We start from the raw sequence: 20,073 nt of genomic DNA on the forward strand, positions 1-20,073 counted from the left end.
TTGAATGCTCACATATGGTGCTACCAAGCCTGGATTTTGTTGTCCAATGCAGTTTTATTTCAGTAGGAACAGTGTTGAAAATATTTATTCATCACCACACATGAAAACAAGACTCTTCTAACTACTCCCTTCCATCTCATTATGTTTATTTAAGCATGGTGAGAAACACCATGAGTTTTAAGTTATTTTGCTCTATTTAAAAATAGATTTATGACAGTGGTGGAGGGCTAGGCCTGGCTGGCAGCTAATCCCCATTTTGTTCACTCTTCCAATAATGGGGGAGAGAATCTGAAGGGCAATAGTGTAAAAAGTTGGTGGGTCAAGATCAAGACAGCTTAATTAGTGATGAAAAGCTGCATGCACAAGCAAAGGGATTTGTTCTCTGCTTCCCATTGGCAAGACGATGTTTATCCTGGAAAACAGTGCCTCAGCATGCATAATAGTTACTTGGGAAGGCAGGTGACATAACTTGAAACACCTGTGACTTCTCCTCCTTTTCCCCAGAATTTATTGCTAAGCCCAGTGTTGTAGTTTGGGATATCCCCTCAGTCAGTTCAGGTCCGCTGTCCTGGCTGAGTCCTGTCCCTCTCAGGGTGCTGGGTACCCAAAGAGCAATTGCTCTTATTGAAGACTGAGGCAAAGAAGACAGGAAGTATCTCAGCCTTTTCCTCTCCTTTTACACCATGCTTTCCCCCTGCTTCCAGGGAAGGAGGGAGATTCTTTTTAGCCCTCCTTTTGTTGCTAATGTGTTTATATAAATATTTTTATTGTCTTTTACAACAGTAGCCAGATTAAGTTCTAGGTGGGCTTTGTCCTTTCTTATTTTCTCACTGCATAACCTCACAACATCCTTGTAGTCCTCCCAGGTTGCCTGCAACTGCTTCCAGAGGTCATAAATTGCCTTTTTATTTCTGCATTCCAGCTTCTTGTGAGGATTTTCCTCCATCTGTTGCAGTGGTTCCTGCTATACTGGTTCCAATTAACTCAAATCATGGCTTATGAGAATTTAGAGGTATGTTAAAGAGCAAGTTTTCTAGATATTTCATGGCATAAAAATGTCTTGGCCCTGGGTATACCACCAGGGAACCTGGGGGTACCCTGGCTGTTCCTGGTCACTCAGCTGGCTTCCCCCACCTTGCCCGTGGCTCAGAACAACTTCAACCCCTCCAAATCCTCACTCCCTGCACACAGGAAGGCTTCCTTCCCCAATTTGTTTTAACTCTTGTTTATTTTCTGCTTCTTAGCTTTTGTTTCTTTTCTGCTTTCTAGATCCAAACTGAGTTTCTTGCCCAAGCACAGATCTTAGACATGAATCTTTCCAAACAACCACAATCAGAAATATTTCACAGTGAAATTATGATGTGTTTGCACTCATGAATACATTGACTAAAAGGCCAAGTTTCAAGACAGGGAAAAAATGAATGGAACACTGAAGAGTAAGGAATAGTTTGTAAACAGAAATAATGAACATAATTTATATGTAATTGTGAAGGCGATTGTTCTCATGGAATATGGGGTGTGGATATTAATAAAGGATGACCCCTAAGAAATAACTTACAAAAAAATCACTTTCTCCAGTGTCTTTGGTTTTGGTAAAATGAGCATTTTTGAACTTTTTCCTTGTTCTAGACAGATTCTTGCCACCCTATTTGTGTAGAACATTTGCAGCACATTAAAAAATTCCTCCTGCTAGAGCCTGAGTGAATGCTTGCACTCAGCAAATCCCCCTTAGTACTAACATTTTGAGTACTCAGCATTTTGTTGCTGCAGTGAGTTTTCCCTGTCATGTTATGTGTGTACTTTTCCATGCCTGCTTTTTAAACTCACAGTGTGAAAGGTCAGGCTACGTCAGGTCCAATCTCCAGTCAGACATGGGTGCTGCTGTGTTTTCTGGTGGCTGACACCAGGAAGAAAAATTACCTCACTCATGTTTTTGAGCATCTACCTTAAGATTGTTTAGTAGGAAGCACTTGACCTCCTAACATAGAGGGACATGCTCTTTCTATATAAGAGCAGGGTCAGGATTTAATTCCAAATTAATTTTTTCTTCCTCTTTCAGTACTGCTTACCATAGTCCCTGGTTACTGTGATTATTCTTGTGGACAATTTGCATTTATGAACAAATGTCCAAAATTCCCAGCCACCATTTCAGGCAAAAAAGATACCTTCCTTCTAGTGTTCTCAAGAAAGTCTAATATAGAATTGGCTTGTAAACTATAAGCAAGTGTGCCTTCCAAACAGTATTTTCAAGTGAGAGTTTGGTGTACGGACAAGGAAGTTGAGGGAGGTGCTTGCACTGCTACATGCAAATATAGCTTTTTCTCTCAGCCAAAGCTTAAGCAAACATCATACTTTAGAGAAATTTGGAAAATAATCAACAGTCACATTTATTTCTCTGTGAACATTCCATTTCTCTATTGAATGAACTATTAAGGAAGGAATTGAACAACAATATGACAATCTCTTCCTACTGATGACAAACAAACCTGTAGTAGAAGATATAATAAAATTGACAAAGCAGCATGAGAGAGGAAGAATGAAAGCTCAGATTCTTGCAGCTGGAAGCCAGGACATACTCAAAATTTTACAGTTGACGTAATTTGACAGCTCTGATGAAATCCTAGGAGTATGTATGCACATTCAGCAAAAAAAATATAGCCATGAATTCTATCTGTCTTGACAGGCTGCCACTTGAATGGATACTTGATTAATATTATCTTTATTCACAGTGCTGCTTGGCATGAGCAAATGAATTTCAAAAAATTGAGCTAAATGCTTTCATGATTCACTATTGCAGGAAGGATACAGTGCAAACGAGACCTGGAAAATCAGTCCTACATTAAACACAATCCATCACTTTTCCAAAGGTTTGGCTCATTGGGCTATACAGGTAGACTTGTACATTACAATAATCATCGGAACACATATTTTATATAAATGCAGCTTAAATTACTGTTCATTTAGAAAAATGTTTTATGGGTTTGCTGAGTTGGGTATTTGTCTGAAAAATATACTCTTCTGTTTTATGAATTCTAGGCTATCATTTATTATACTTTTATTTACCATTGATTACGATTCCTAAATACATTAACCCTCTTTTTAACAACTCAATCTAGAGCAAAAAGGATCCACCACAAAAGCTGTCCTGTCAGCAACCTGTAATTTCACAAAGAAAAGGGTTCTAGGAGTAAAGTTTGGGGCACTTATTTTAATATGCTTTTGTCGTACTACTTTCAACTTTTCTACTAGCAATGTTTTCCTGTTTCTAAGGATCCATTTAGAATATGACGAACCCTTCAGTTACAGTTTCCCTGTCTTGTAATTTTTCTTGCACAATTCAAGTTGCTGTTATTTGGCTTGGCTTCCTCTGGAAGCTGTGAGTGCTGGTTTTGGTTGCAACCAGCATCATAATATTGGAAATACTGACTTCTGGCTTAAAAGGAAGGACGCCCATCTGGGATGTTTCTGTACTCTCTTGGGTACAGGATGGCAGTCCTTTGGCACAATTGAAGCTGTGTGAGATTTGGAAAGAGCTGTGCTAAGGCTTCTCAAGTCTGTACTAGAAATTTTGCTCACAAAGGGCTGGTCAATGGAGCAGTTTTTTCCCTCCTGGTCAAGAAACAGTGATACAGGTGAAAGCATTAAACCAGCTGGTGAGAGGAACCAAAGCCTGAAGATGGTGTTCCTTCAAGAAAGCATTCCCATTATGTTCTGGAGATTTTCACCTTGCAAGTCATGGGTAGTGCTCAGGTGCTTGTGCATCAGTGTCATTTGAGATGCCTTGGGACACCTGATAAGGCTGCAAGAGACCTGCACCCCTTTGGCTGCAATTCAACGGGACCAGGGAGATGTCATTGGCACAAGATGTCCAATGTCTATTTGGTAGATTTCTGTCTATAGCACCTCCCAGCTGAGTGCCCTGGGGTTGTTGTAAGGACAGGGCATAGAACAGAGAAGGGAAGTTCACATTATGTATTCTTAGAATGTACTCTAGGTTAGAGAAGGTGTACCACATCTCTGCCACAGCTGCTTATATCAAAACTCATGTTTTACATAGCATTTTATGGGTGTTCCTTTCAGCATGTAGCCTTTCCTTACCACAGCTGCTCTGAAAATGTGCTCCTGGCCCTACATGAGTTGTGACCTGGAGAAGAGAAAGCTTGAGCCCATCAAGGCATGGATATTTTGGGAGTGAGCAGAGTGTAGATTTATGTTTGCCTTAGAAACTGGAAGGTGTTCTTTTGCACTTTGAGAAGGATTGATAAAGGTGGAGATAGCTCGTAGAGATATTCCCTGAAAGCAAGAAAACTGTGCTACAAAAAGTGGAGCGACTTACTTAATGTTTATTCATAAAAATACATTTAAACACAGTTTTCTTTACTGCTCCTTCTAATACTCACACTGGCACAGAGTCAGAGGCAGATTGGCTATAATGAGGTTCTCTATTTAATAAAACAAATAGAAGGAACTGTTTACTACACAACAACCCATGGTTTAAAAAGCATGTTTCCTTTTATTTTCTTTATTTGTTTATTATTTTTCTATTGTTTTCCTAAGTCATGAACAAGAAAATTTAAGAGCATTTGTTTCATTTTTTATTCTGAGAATGGAAAATGTTGTTGCAGTTTTTGTTTTGACATGTGCAAATTTTCCTTCCCAATGTAGGACAAGGTGGTTTGGAAATTGCCTTAATAGACGGCCCTGGGAACTGTTGCCAACTAATGAACACTATTAAGTAGCCAGATCTAGTTCAAGGATGATGACTTTGGTAATTCTGCATACAGGCACATGCTGGTTTGGCTTTGCAGTATAATTAGTCTCTGCACCTGCTTTATTTTAAATGTAAGCCATATGCTTGGTTTATGAAAACCAAACATCTGCCATAAAGTTGCTAAAATATGTTCCTTAAAATAAGCCTCTGATCTGCTGCTATATATCTTAAAAGAAATAAAAATGCATATTGATATTTTAAGACTGGATTTATGGTTGCTCCTCATTTAATTCACAGCTTTTCTCAAGAACTGTACTTTTGACATGCAATACATTACTTTGTCTAAAAATGCCTTTTATACTTCTGAATCATCTTTCACATATTAACCACAAAGCTTACTTCTCTCCAGGAGAGAGTAGATCTCATGAATTTCTCTGCTTAATAGTGGGATTGAATCCTCTTGACCATTGGCTAATGAGGTTTACCCTGGAAAGATTTAAGCCAGGTTTATTTCCTGTCAGTTTCTGAAAGAGTAAGAGGCACTGATTGATGAAATGACCATTTAAAACTCCACACATATTTGGAAGCTGCCATAAATTATCTTTTTGCAATAGTAATTGCAAGAAAAATACTAAAATATACCAATATAGTAGATGAATGTGAAGATCAGAAAGATTTTTCTAATGTAACGAAAAGCTTACACCCTAAGTGGAGATAGCTTTTACTAATGAGAAGAAATATTAACTTTCATATTTCTGAACAGTGTATTAAGTTTGCTGGAAGTTTTTACTCTTCTGCTTACTATGACTACAAAATACAATTAATACATTTTATTGTTATTTTTAAATTTTATTTTATGATTAATTTGTCTAGTCTATGTTAAATTTAACAGTACTACTTCTGCTTGTGTTAAAATCAGCAAGCCACCAAAAGAACTTGATAATATTTTCAACATTGTTTTAAAATGGCAAGTTAGAAAAACAAGCTAAAACATTCATGGTGGGTTTTTTGTCACTAAATAGACCTTAGCCAATAACTGATTGCTTATACAATCAGTTATATATAGAGTGAGAGCAAGAGGGGAAAGTTTGATCTCTCAGGACCCTAAAGTGCAGAGTTCATGTTTTCCATGCTTTTCCTCTAAAGTGGAATCTCCAGTTACAAGCGTGGTCTCCATTATAGGTGTGCTTAAAGACATGGCTGGTGAAGACAGCCTGGATTTCCTCTGGCCAGAGATGTGGTCCATGGCAGGAATTAAAGATCTCCTGCTTCCTTAACAGAGATTGGATATTAGCATAGGACAATGTTGGTTCTATTTCTTCTCATGCATTCTCTTCTTGGGTTTGGGTGGAGATTTTTTGAGGGCGTGGGGATAAGAGAGGGGAAATGATGAGAAGAGTGGATGTCTTTGAATAAGGCTGTGAAAAATAACAGTGACATCACTACAATGAAGTATTCCTGTTGTCCAGCAGACAACTATATGGAACCATCTTCCATTAGAAAATGGAGATTGTTAAATAAGAAGAATTTCAGAGGGATGTTATAAGAATAAATTATTATAAACTTTATTTCTAATGGAAAAGTATATATTTTTGTGCTGTGTGTTAACAGTAAACTTGAAATATGCACCACATTTAACATGACTTTATGTTGTTATATGACATTGTTGAAGTGTTTCAATGTTTAAAAAAGAAAATTGATTCTTACAGCTGAGGATATTCTGAGTTTCATTTTGCAGAAAATTTTGATTTGAATTGCAAGATTTGTTTTAGGAGAGAAGCAACGAACAGCTCTACATGTAAATAAAGTTTTGTAGCAGATGGAGTTGTTCTCTAGCCTTAGAAATATTGTGTAATGTTAGGATTTTAATCTGTTTGTTTTCACATACTTGGCAGTCTTCAAGAAAGCTATAAGTCAGCACTGTTAAACTCAGAAGTCAGTGTTTTTTTCTTAATACAATATTTTAAGGTTAACAAAAGAGAGAGAAACTGAGACAGAACTCAAGCCCAAGTTGTTAATTTTTCTGTCTTAATGCATAGTGCGTAAATTCAAACCTGGTTTTATTTTGTCTTATCTATTTTTCAGGGAAAAGTGAAAGTTGAAGTTTGTGCCCTGTTTTTGAAAAAGTAGCTAGCAACTAGTACATGAGGGAGAAACCTTTTCATCCAAATGGCTTTTCTGTGCTTATATATGTTTGCAGAAAATAACATTTTTTTCTAGCATCTGTCTTCAATGCCATCTGCTACTATGCTTCAGGCAGCTTTGATTGTGTAAACTTAGCTTTGCAATTTGCCAAATGTAGTGACTTTGAAAATGTATCCCCATTCATCCTCTACTGAGACATTTGGTGCCTTCAGCAGAGCCAGAGCAGAATGTACCAGCCTCATCTCCAGTGAAAACATTTCCTGTTTCCTGACTTCTGCTTGGGCCTTCTCATGTGCCACAGCCATCAGGTCAAGCCTTAGGGACAGATACCAGTAATCTGTCTATCAAAACAAACTCAAATTTAATACACATCTATAGAGATTTTTAATTCCATTATTTTTTATTTATTCCATTACTTATTCCATTATTTATTCCATATTTAATTCCATTATTTTACCATCTCATAACATTATTTTCTTACAGCTATTGAAGGACAAGTTAGTACCATAATAATAAGCAGGAGAGTGTATACCAACACACTCTTCTGTGTTTCATTGACCTGAATCAAAACTTAAACTCTTTGTCATTTTCTGGACTGCTTGTGTAACCACCTCTTATGCTGTGCTTGTACAGTTATGTATCTATTCCTCTGTGGGGTGTAGTGGGACAAATCCTTCAAATACTTGCTTTTTCTTGTTCTTGAAAACCTCCCACCTTAAAACCCCATCTTAGGAAATGTTTTAGTCCTTGTCGTTGCTCTAGTCAACATGAGCTTCCTGCATTTTAATATAAGATTGCAACAACGTGAAATAGCCAAGAACAGAAGGTCCTCATAGACAAGTCAGAGAAGTCCGACAAAGGCTCAGCCATGTCAATATCATGTTGTTGAGAGACTTTCTGATCTTCATAGAGGCAAACTTTGAAGACATGTGTATTGTCTTTTTAAATTTTTTTTAAAATTTTTTCCCCCACTGAATTGGAAGAAAAACATATGATTTTGAAACACAATAGCCCTCCTTGAACTCTGAAGGAGGAGCAGCATCACACTTCAAGCTAACAGCAAATTGGTAACAATTAACTTAATTATGGTAGTCCATATAAAACTGAGAGAAAAGGATGAATGGTACCTTTAGAGCAAAGACATGCTAGCAAGGACAAGAAATGTTCATATATTTTAATATTTTTAGTCATTTTGACAGAGCAAAAGGAAAACCAGGTAATTACTACTGGTGGAAGTGGGACCTTAACAGAACTGAGAGTAGGAGTAAATATTGGTCTGCCAAAATAATGTGTGTGTGTGATTTTGAGTATCCATTAGGATGACAAACTGAGTTTCCAGTGTCATCCTTTGGGTTCCAGTCCTTGAGACTCAGGACTGAGCTGTCCCAGAGGTTGGTGGTTGCTTTGAGAACACTCTCCCATGAACAGCCACGCGATTCTGCCCTTCACTGACCACAGCAGCTCACCCCTGAGTGCAACAGCCCTTAGCAGGATTGTGAGAGAGGTGTCAGACCAAAGAGGGTGTGTGAAGTTCCCACACTTGGCTTCCTTGAGATGCCTTGAGCTGTGATCAATACTGATCTCCACCTGAGTCCCAGTGCTCTGGATGAACAGGATTGCAGGCCCTGAGAGACACAGAGGCTGTTTTGTCCTGTCATAAACTTCTCTCAGGGGAATTGCATGCCTCTGAGAAACCTGTGCAAGCAGTTTCTCATCCTTCCAGGACCAGACTGCATGGATGTGTTAGTGTGAGACTGTACCAGCAGGACCAGGCTTAACCTGAACTCCTCACAAATGAGCAGAGAGTTTTTAACCTGGATGGGAAGAACCTGGAGGTGCACTCCTACTGCAAAAACTAGCAAAATATCTTTGTATCCTGTGCCTTTCCAGCCAGTGTGGAAGTCATGAGTGTCTTTACTCACTGTATGCAGTGAGTCTGGGCTTAGGCTGTTGAAGGTACTAGGCAAATACCTGGGTGTTATTTGCACTGCAAGAGCTTCTCAAGAATTATGTGAATCACAAGACAACTTGTTATGGCAACCACAATGTATTCAAGACTTTTTTCTACTTTGTCACATGATTAAAAAAAGTATTTGGTATATTCCTATGTCAGCAAAGGCCTGCTTTATGCATTTTTAATTGCTACAATGAAAAAATGGTGGAAAAAAATGTAGGCATGAACAAAGCTGTGGGAGTTGGTGGAATAAATACATAGATCAGAAAGTAGAAAAGCTCATTAAATTCTGATGAGTGAACACGGTTTTAAATGCAGATGTTTTAAATCCCATTAAAGTACCAATTTTCACTTTTTGAGACCAAAGCAAAATAAATCAATGTATATTAATGTAAAGTGGATCATCTATTGGAAGTCAGTAATACATTCTATGGAAAAGGTAAGTGTTCAGAAATTTGCTATATCAAAGTGATTGTGAGATGAAGGGTCAAAAATAAACAACACTGGATTCTTGCTAACACCAGGAATTAAGGAAGCTGAGGCTGATGTTTCCTCAAACCAGCTGCTCTTGGGATATATAGAGCCAGGTGTCTTAGAGCATGACAGTATATACAGAGGAAAAGGTACAAGAAGTTCTCATCAAATGGAGCTGGATGTGTTCTTCAGAGGTGACGGAATGGCCTGAGACAGCTGAGTGAAAGGAATGGTAATCTCACACAGCTGAAGAATTAAATTCCCTTTGAAAGTGATGACAGTGCTATTACTCTAAATAGCAACAGGTGGATTAAAGGTGATGATTTTTGGCCTGGAGGATCCTGGTCCTGCCCTCAGCTGAGTGGAGAAATGAAGCAGTGTGGAATAACTAGGTGTTAATGATATAATTTTAACAAGCCATCCAACAGTCTTTTAAACTACTACAGCTGATAGAGACTTTCCAGGAGCCTGCAGAAGCCATGCAGAAGGCCTTTAGTCCCCCTCAGGTTCTACTGAGAAAGGAGCTGTGCCCATAGATGCAGAATATTAGTAACATGTCTGTCTTTCGTTGAGTATGAAAAGCATACAAAAGCAGACTAAACCTGCCCACATCCATATACATGCCTGAATAGCATGCTGAAATCTACAGCTGATGGCAGAGCAGATGAGGTGGCAGTGATTATTTTCCTGGAACTGTGACTATTTTCCTGGAAAATGTACTTAGTAGAGAACACAGGTACACATTTGGACTTACAGTAATAATAGCTGGCAAGAGGAGGGATGAGAGACCTTGGCTGGGATGGAGGACACCAGTTCAGCTCAATTTGACTTTAAGCATGCAGAAAATTCCTGGAGTTGTGAAGGAATACTTGGCTTTGCTTCTAGAGAAGCAGAAGCTTAGAAGGACTTATGGGACTAAGCAAAGGCCCCAGCAGTTTTATTACCTCCAGGGAAAGCAGGCTCATGGGAGCGCCAGTTTCTCTGAGACTTGTGCTCAGCATCTGCACACTTATTTCACTAAATGAACAGATTTCCTGTGGGTTTTGTTTGTTTACCTTTTTATTTTATATACTTTTTTTTTTTTTTTGAGCTTAACTTCTAGGGTTAAAAGAGGCCAGTCACTCAAAAAAGCAATTCAGTGATTCTCTGTGATTTCAGAAAATAATGGCGTGTTTCTTGGGAGTCTTTCACATGGGATTGGAAGATAAAATCAGGCCCCAAAAAAACAGACTGAAACCCTGCAATAAAGAGGTCAGATTTGCATGACTGGGGAAATAATGAATGCCAGTGTCTGAAAACAGCAAAACAGCGTTTATCCCTGCAAAAGAATAATTATTCTCATCTGGCTATGAAATTCATAGATTTTCAAGAACTAAAGGCATGAGGAAAATATGGAGGAAAAATCTGGGACTGTGGATATCTCAGATCAAAGTCACCATTCAGAAAACATCACTGGGATAATCCACCCTCTAGCTGATCTTTCCAGACTGCCACAGAACATCAGGAATTCTGTTGGAAGTGGAAGGAGCAGACAGAGTCACAAACGGTGGTGGCAGCTGGATCTCTGGACCTCTGGTCCTTCTATGATGCGTGTGAGCTGCACTTTAATTCTCATTCTTAAAGGCTTTTTTCCCCACATAAGATATGGGCTTTTTAAAATGGGAAAAGCAAGACATAATTTTCTCAGTTACTGGTTTCTTTCTTCTGCACTCAGACTGCCCCTACTCTGTGTTTTTTATCATCCCATCATTGTTTTAAAGCATAATCTCTCTTCCTCACAACAGCAATGTAGGAGATAACTGAGAGCTGAGAAGGCTTTCAGAGTAACACAGGCTGATGTGGGTGTTGTGTGAATAAAGGACAGAAGGTGTTCTGTGAACCCTTTAGCATTTACGAATTTTTGACCCTTGCAGAAAACTGTCCTTGTCACTGGAGATCAGGTTGCCCCTTCCAATGCTGAGTTCCTATGAATATTACTGAGATATAGCTCATTACACTAGAGCAAATACCTTGTACAGACAAATATTTTAATGCCTGCTACATAAATTTCTCTCTATAGATACACTTTCTTTCTATATACACTTCCTTTCTACAGAATAATTTGTTTTTCCAAATTATATTTAAAAAAGGAAATTCTTGGTGGATTTTACTGGAGTTGCTAAAATATATTCATATTAACTATGGTTAATTCATAACTAACTATAATTTCTTTCATCACTCGTGGTAATTTAGAATGAAAATATGTCATTGGTTTTACAACATAAACATTCTTTGGATTACCCAGTACAGCAGATTATAGGATTTAATAGTATTCAACTGCCATGAGATTGAATTCTCCCATTTCCCTTTTCTTAAAACAGGCTCTCTTTCTCCACCATGGAACAGCTTAAATGATTTCCCTTGATATCAAACATAGATTAATCAGATGTGAGAACAAAGAAGAGACCTTCTGGCTAACTGCAACTAGTCCATGTCCTGCTGTTGAGTGTTTATCTGGACCATTCAAAGTATGTCAAGTGAGTAAATTCTAGTTTGCTGCCTAATTTTATCCCTGTTAAAACTTGCAATTGAAACAAATCACTGCAATAAATGAAACTATTTGATTCCACTGTGTTCATCATTGTCTGTATCATATTTTTAAATGTCTGCAATATAAAACAGTCTAAAACCCTTTCTGGATTTAAAGGTCATCATTGATGGCCTGTACTGGAGATGTGACATGTTGGAGAGATGTATGTACTTGGAACAGTCAAAAAAAAAAAAAAAGCAGAGAGAGAAAATGATCAACTAACTGTGGATCTGTGAGGCTGCTGCTTTTGCCTTTAGTGCAAGTGAGAGAATACTGAAGATTATGTCATTTATACCAGTCAAGAATGACCTCTCCCTGTCAAAGAAGGGGGTTAGCTGCAATATTAAATGGTTTTCACATTGTCCTCTGGATTCAGGTAGAATGGACTTGTTTAAGGTTTAAAAATGAACTAATCAAATGGGAGAAAATCCCATATGAAAATAACATCTGATAACACTGTAGTGCAGCATTGAGCTATGTAACTTCTACAGCTGCTGAGTTTCATGGGATATGTTAGGTAAAATTTCAAGTGTGACTGAATTAAATTAGATCCTAGTTTCCTAGCCCATAAACTGTTTCCAATGTCAGTCAGAAGCAGGTATCTAGGGAAGTGTGAAAGAAAATGGGAGCATGTAACAGTTTGCCCCCTATTCTGCTGCCATCATTGTGTAGCTCTCTGTCGTATTGCCTTCAGCCATAACTTCACTGTGCTGGCAAGATCTGATTGACAAATTCATTCTCCATGTAGAAGCTATTGCTTATTTCTGATCACTCCTCTTGCCCTTCTTCAGCTCATCTCTAATTGCTTTCCATAACTTTTGATATATGAGGAGCAAGACTGCATTAAGCAAACAGGGCATTACATAGGGGCATAATAAAGTTTGGGGGTTTTTTCCTTCTTCTATTATTTTCCTAATTATTTTGAGTACTGAATTGCTATTTTGGTAGGTACTGAACAAAAGTTTTCATTGAATTGTCTATGATAAAGTCAAGATTTTTCTTCTGTGTTATAACAGACATCCCTGAGCCCATAACTTCAAGCACTGAGTTTTGCATCCCTTGGATATAGAATGAAATATACTCAATTTTATCTGACATTCACTTGACTTTACAATGTTCTGCTGATCTGGACAGCTAGCACATATCTTTGGAGATGCTGTTCAGTCTTTGTAAACTCCAGTTTAGATCCAATGAGCTTTTGTTGTACTGTTCATGTTTACAAATATCTGGAGTGCTTTATGTTATTTGCTTGTTTCCATGCTGGTAGCTGGGCTCAGGAATGATGAAAACATTTTTAGGTGCCCTGAGTGAATGAAAAGACTCTTGGTTTCAGTACATCTGGGCATCAATAGGCCCTTAACCAATAACAATGTGTCCTGCATCAGATTTTAATAGCCAATTTCATGTCTATCACAGCCAGATAAGACAGGAACGTAACCTTCCAAATGGCAAAGCAACATGCTCACGTGTTCCAGCCTTAAATATTCATCAATATCTTCCCCTCGTTTCTTTAAAGTTTTGGCATTTACTTAAGTAATTCCTGCCACCACTAAATGGCTGCCTATATTTTGTCCTTCTCCAGAATTATTTATGCCTTTGTTTCATTTTAGCTCTTTGAGCCAGCCTTTATCGTGTCTGTCAGGTATACTGAGCACACACATGCTGAATTAATCTCCCTAGTCTGTCAGAGTGTAAGGAAGCTCATTTATTCAAAGGAGAAGGGGGGTGGGAAGGGAACTCAGCCTGAGATACCCTGGTCTTGGTTGTCTTTGTGAGTTACTTACACTGGGCAAAATGCTTTCCATGTGAATAGTTCCAGTGCAAGCAAAGACAGTGTCAGACATGAGTAGCCTGAAGTCAAGTCCTTTGCCATCAACATGCCTCAAAACAAGCTGATTAATTCCTCAAACTCTTTTATTCCAGGAGCTTTGCTGTGCTGCACCACTTCCATCATGTAAAATCTCATAGCAATGTCCTTTCCCATCATGAGTGAGATGGCAGCCCTCATTCAGCAGCTGGGCACTTGGCTCTGCAACCCATGTAATACTTGCATAAGTAAATGCTTCCTGAGAGTTTAGTGTAGCTTTCCACAGCTGGGAAAGTAGATTTATGGGTACAGAATGACATGAACAGCAGTGCAGTTGCATGATTCTTCTCTGTGGAGGTGGTTGATCTGACCCTGCATTGGAAGGCTAACTGGCAAACTGGGTAAGTTTGGTGTGTTAAGTGGTGGAACTTGAACTGGCCCTGGTGGGCTGGGAACTCAGACCTGGTACATTGGTGTTAATCATTCAATACTCACATATAAACAATCAAAATTGCAGGATAACTTGACAAGGAGCTGAAAGAAAACTGTAACATCTTCTCTTTCAAGTCAGACTCATCTGGACTCAGTGTGAATCTTTCTGGGTAATTTGGAAGCACCTTGCTCTTAAAAGAGCATCTCTGAGTGACAATTTTCCACTTGGAAATGAGAGGCAAAAAGGAATCAACAGGAAACTAATTATGAGTGTATGCTGAATAAACCAAAGTTGCTATTTAAATTTAAAAATGTTCAAGAAATATATGAAGTGAAACTGCTCACACAAATTGATGAAGACAGTCCTGAGCAGATTTTGCCAATGCACAGTGGGAGCTGTGTAAGAACTCTTAGATCCTCCTGAGAAGAGAGGTCTGTGGGACTGCTTTGAAGGCAGATAATGAATACAGCCAGGAAGAAGCAATTGGGAGATGCTAGGAAAAGCCCACTGAGTGCTGAGAAGAATCACGCTGGATATCCATCATCACAGGCTCTGTCTTTGATGTGTGCTTTGGTACAAAGCTTTGGGAGAGAAGAAAATATAACTAAAGAAGAGAATTAAAAAAAAAAAAAAAAGAAATAAAAGGAAGTTTAAGTTAGCCACTAGAAAGTTTATCACTTCTTCAGCTGATATAAGTGACTGCTATGCCAATAGCTGTCCCTAAAGGTGTAGTGATGTGATCCATGATGTCTTTTCTGAGTTTAATTATAGTTTAACTTCAAGCCCAAAGAGAATTTAAACCAGAGAAACAAACAAAAATAGTTTAAATATTTTCTTAAGGAAAGTTGTTTTTAAAATCAAAAGAATATTGCAATTGCATTAAAAATACAGAATGAAAAAAAGAGTTTGATTTCTTCTGTGCTACAGTTGGCTGAATAATGTCTGTGGGTGTATGTCCTATTTGCCTGCTGGGTACCTGCAAAAAACTCTTGGTAACTACTGAAGAAAATATACTTATTACAGCATTTACTGAAAGAAATTTTGGTTCTTAACTCATAATTTTATAGAAAATCACTCACAATTCTTTCTGTTTTCCCTTTCTGTAGATATATTAATTTTGTTCTGCCATAAGAATTTAGGGAAAATTGAAACTTACTTACTCAAACATTCACTTAAAAAAAATTTAAGTTTTTTTCTCCATAAGCAATTTTCTCATCAGATAGTCATCAGACTTGGCACCTCTCTTCCCTGAAACTTTATGATTTGTTAACTTATAAACTGGTCCCTGTGGCTTAGGCATGCTCTGAGCTCTGGGCTTATTTACCAAACAAACCAAACACAGATTTACTTCCCTGTGCTGTAGAGTTCATATCAGATCCTGTGCAGTAGGCTAACATTTTCTGTGCAAGAGAAAATACATGTTTTGATTTTTTATTATTTTTCTGATTTTGTTGAGGAATGCAACTCCTGCCATCTTCAAAGGATCAAGACAATTTCTAAGTTAATAGACCAGATATTATTGCACTAAAGCAACTTCAATTTCAGTTTATGGAAGTAAGCTGTAATGGCAGGTTTATAAACCAAGAGATCATAAGGTTGCAGTGAACTGAAGTAGCAAGTTTGATGTTTCTGTGCTGAGAAAATTGCCCAGATTCCATTGGAACTGATGGATATTAGAGCTGCGACACCATTTTATAGTGTAGGCCCCAAGTGTTTGGAATTTGTAAACAGAAATGGCTTTAAAACTCTGCAGTGTCAGTTTGAAACTGGACCATGATTGAGATGGAAAAAAAATCTTGTAGCACTCTCTCTCCTCAATTTTGTATGCAACATGTAAGAGTGGAAGAGCCCTCCTGGAAAGGGCTCAGTCTCCCTGTTGACTCTTACTCTGCTCTGTGTTTAAGGAGATGCTTCCCAGAGAAACTTCCCAGAGAAACTTCCCAGAGCAGCCAGTTACATCTCAGGGGTTTTGCACAATAGCTAACTGGGCCCCAGCTGGTCCTGTGCAGCTTCTTCACGAAGCTTTTTTTCAACAAAGGTCAAGAAATGTGACTTTTGTAAGCAACCACAAATATAAAGGTATTACAACCTTTGCTTCACTGGGAGAAAGGGAAATTGCTGTATCTGATTCCCATGGTCAGTTTGTGTCCTCACACCATTCTGGCAACAGGAGCTGGCTGGAGACTGCAGCACATTGTAGCTGTGAAAACAGTGTAATTTAACAACCCAAACTGACATCCATAATGGTGTAATGCCCATCTGCACTTGTCTCTGTTGGGCATGCATGTTTTTCCTTTTAGTTGATACACATTTCAAGATGTTCCCAAAATAAATTAAATAAATTTGCAAATGAAATACATTTAAAAGTGCTAGTACTTCTTCAAGCACAAATTTAAATATTTTTTCCACCCTAAAATCATACCAAGATCTTCTAGCTTCTCAGCTTGAAAGCAATTCCATGATGTCTCATGGAGGCCGCAGTTTGGTTACCTTAAATTTCCATTCCTCTCTATGTAGTAGATATGACAGAAGCAAGAGTCACCCTTCTGGTGAGAGAGGAGCCCTTTCCATCATGAGTGTCAATGACCTGAAAATGAAGTTAGCCACTGGGAGCAGCCAGTAGGGGTGAACTAGTGCAGGAGATGACTGAAATATAACTTCTCTGACCTAGGAGGAAGATATTTCCAAGTCATTGCAATAATTTTTTTCTTTAAGGAGAAAATATGCATTTTGCCAAAACCCTATTGGGTAACAAAACCACTTTAATCTGAAATTTTCAACCCACACACCTGTGCAGATTGACACACTCATGACCTATTTAAACTACAGGCTTACAACACAGCTATTAACTCTCTTTTTTGCACCAGTCACTCCATGTTATCACCTTTAAAACTTCTCTCTAGAAAATTATGGAGTTGTATGGAGCCCACATTCACATTATGTAAGATAGAAATTTACACTCAAAGATTTAATTATAGATTCTAGTCTCTTCTCTAAACTTTTTATTTTAACTGATTAATAACTTTCAGACTGCACACTGCAAAAATTTCTAACATTAACTGAGTGTAATTAAACGAGTTCTCTGAGTCTTTATAAGATTCTTTTACAGTTGTGTTTGAATAAATGAGAAGAAAGTTTTAAAATAAGCGTTTCAGGCCTCATTTTCATAATTATGAGACTCGTAAAACAAGAAAAGTTCAGTGAAAAGTTTTCAGTCTTAAATTTGTGAAACATTTCATATAAGAGTGCTTACCACAAGTAGATTAGAAATTATCTGCTATTTCCTAATTTTAAACTGAATCTCCCTTCTTCAGTCAGCTGAGTTGTTAACTGTAATGTTGCTGAATCTGATGGCAGCCACTCATGGAAAACTAGGAACCACCTAGTTTAAACATCATACAGGTGCTCCAAGTCCTGGGCTCAGGCACACCAAGGACAGTTTCCATCTGTAGCTAACACACAGAAAATGTTTTGGCACGTAAATGGATGCAACAACAAGTCAAGAAATGCTTGGCTATGTTTCAAAATGCCAATCTGAGAAAAGCACACCAAGAGGTGATTGAGGCAACTGACTAGCTTTTAAGAAAAGTCAGAATGAAACCGCTAGCAATGTATTTATGTGTTGTCACCTCTTAGCCCAACTGAGGTATCTTGAGTTGTTGGGTTTGGCTTTTTTGAGTGCTAAAGTCAAATGTCTTGGCTTCAAATAGGTTCAAAAAGGTCCTTGAACAAGGACCAAGTTTGGTCCTTGAAGCTTCTGGCCTTCCCCTTGCTTTACACTGTATTTTGCTCATGTTTAAATTAACTGTAGGTGTCACAGGACCATTAAGGCTGGAAGAGCCCTTCAGGATCTTCCAGTACAACCATCAGCCCAGCAGCACCATAATCACCTCCAAATCATATCCTCAGGTGCCACATCCAGATGCTTCCTAAACACTTTCAGGGACAGTGACTCCACCACTTCCCTGGGCAGCCTATTCCAATGCCTACCCACTCTTTTAGTGACACATATTTTTTTATCTCTCATCTGAACTGCCCTTGGCACAAGTTCAGGCCATTTCCTCTCATCCTTTCCCTTGAGACATGGCAGAAGAGACCAAACCCCCCTCACTACACCTCCCCTCAGGTAACTGAGAGCAATGAGGTTCCCCCTGACCCTCCTATTGTCCAGACTAAATCACCCTGTTCCCTCAGGGACTGTAGCAATTCAGCATTCAAATTTAAGTCGTCTACAGCACACACACTTGGTTCCTGAATCTGAGCTGGATTCCAATCCTGCTGCTTTGAAAGGATGTAAAATTAAAGCCTGCTAACAAATATAAGGTATTAGCATATGCTACATTTTGTCATAAAACATTAGTGATGTGAGGAATTCAGGGATGAAAAAGAAATGTGTAGATATATCATAGTTATAGTGGAGACAGATCCACTTAGAGTAATGTGATAAACTTTCACAGTTCAGGGCTTAACCAATTCTTTTTGATCACTTCCTGAAAGACATTACAAGCTGTGGATGCTTAAAATAGCAAGGGACTGGATTCACAGATCAATCCTGGGTTCTGTTGATTAAGACCCAGGGCCTGAAAGATTATTTTCTCCATGAAGAAGTAATTCCCTTAATTGTCCATGACAGGCTGTTTTTGTAACATTGTCTGAAACATGTGGCACTTAACTGCTCTTGGAAATAGGGTATTGAACTTGATTAATCACAGCCCTAGGCTTGGCCATCCCTACGCACTGTATCCAATCAGCCACTTTTGTAACATGGAATTTATTATCCTATAACCTTTAGGTGTCTTCAGCAAGATAAAGCAAACATCTTATTTTTGAAATGCTGACACATAAGGCTGCGTGGTGCTGGGGCCAAGGGACCTTGTTCTCACTCTCATGACCTTTCTCTCTGTGATACTTTAACACAAGCAGATGTCTGCATCACCAGTGAACCATTCTGCCCTTTGTATATTTTTGTTCATCTGCTTTTCCTGCAGATGCTTTTCCCATTTCTTTTGTGGGACAGTAAAGCATTAATACTTAGTACTGATGCCCAATAGACATGCTAACGAAGTCCTGCTTTACAGGTGAGTTCACTTAGAGTTTACAAAATCTTCAGCTCTAATGGCTGTATGCCACAAACTTCATGATATTTGCAAGGACACTTTTAGAGGATCTTCCTATTTCAATTTAAGATCCTTTTCTTCTTGGAGTTGGTAAGTTGCCAGTTGAACTTTTGGTTACTGAAGGCGTGGGCAGACACTGAGTACATTTTAAACTCACTAATAATAGTTTTACTTCTGCACTGTAGACCTTAGCATTTCATGAGACAATTACAGCATCAAAATAAGTCATAGCTGGAGGCACTGACTGACAGTCAGCAGACTCCTCTGATGCTCACAGTAGCTGTGGGAAGGTTGCCATTTCAGCTTAGGACAAGGGATTCAATTTCCACTTGCACAAAAGCAGAGCAGAAGGAAAAACAAGCATGAAATTGTAGTTGAGGATAGATCCTAACTCAGGGGCGCAGGCAGGAAAGGCAATACAAAAACCGACCTTCTTGACATCCCTACATCCTGCCACCACGTTCTAGGACAAGTGCTGTCAGAGCACTTTCCAGGTGGATGAATGGAGAGATGGACTTTTTATGTGTGCCATTTACTTTTTTAAATTCTTCTGAAATCATAGCATTGTTAAGGAAATATTGAAATTTGAATTTCTGCCTTGTATTTCCACAGAAGAGGTTTTAGTTTTTTTATTTTTACTGTTATTATTTCTAGTTGCAGAAATCACAAAATCAGAGTCACCGGGGGGTTGAGATAGGAAGGGACCTCAGGAGGTCACCTGGTCCACCTCCCCTGCTAAGGCAGGAATAGCCACAGATGATTGTCCAAGACCATGTTCAGGTGACTTCTGAAGATCTTCAAGAACAGAGACTCTCACTTTCTCTCACTCTCACTCACAGTTCCCTCTCTCCTTATTTAGTCCT

The sequence above is a fragment of the Melospiza georgiana genome, chromosome 2 (assembly GCF_028018845.1).
Source record: "Melospiza georgiana isolate bMelGeo1 chromosome 2, bMelGeo1.pri, whole genome shotgun sequence".
NCBI classification, from domain to species: Eukaryota; Metazoa; Chordata; class Aves; order Passeriformes; family Passerellidae; genus Melospiza; species Melospiza georgiana.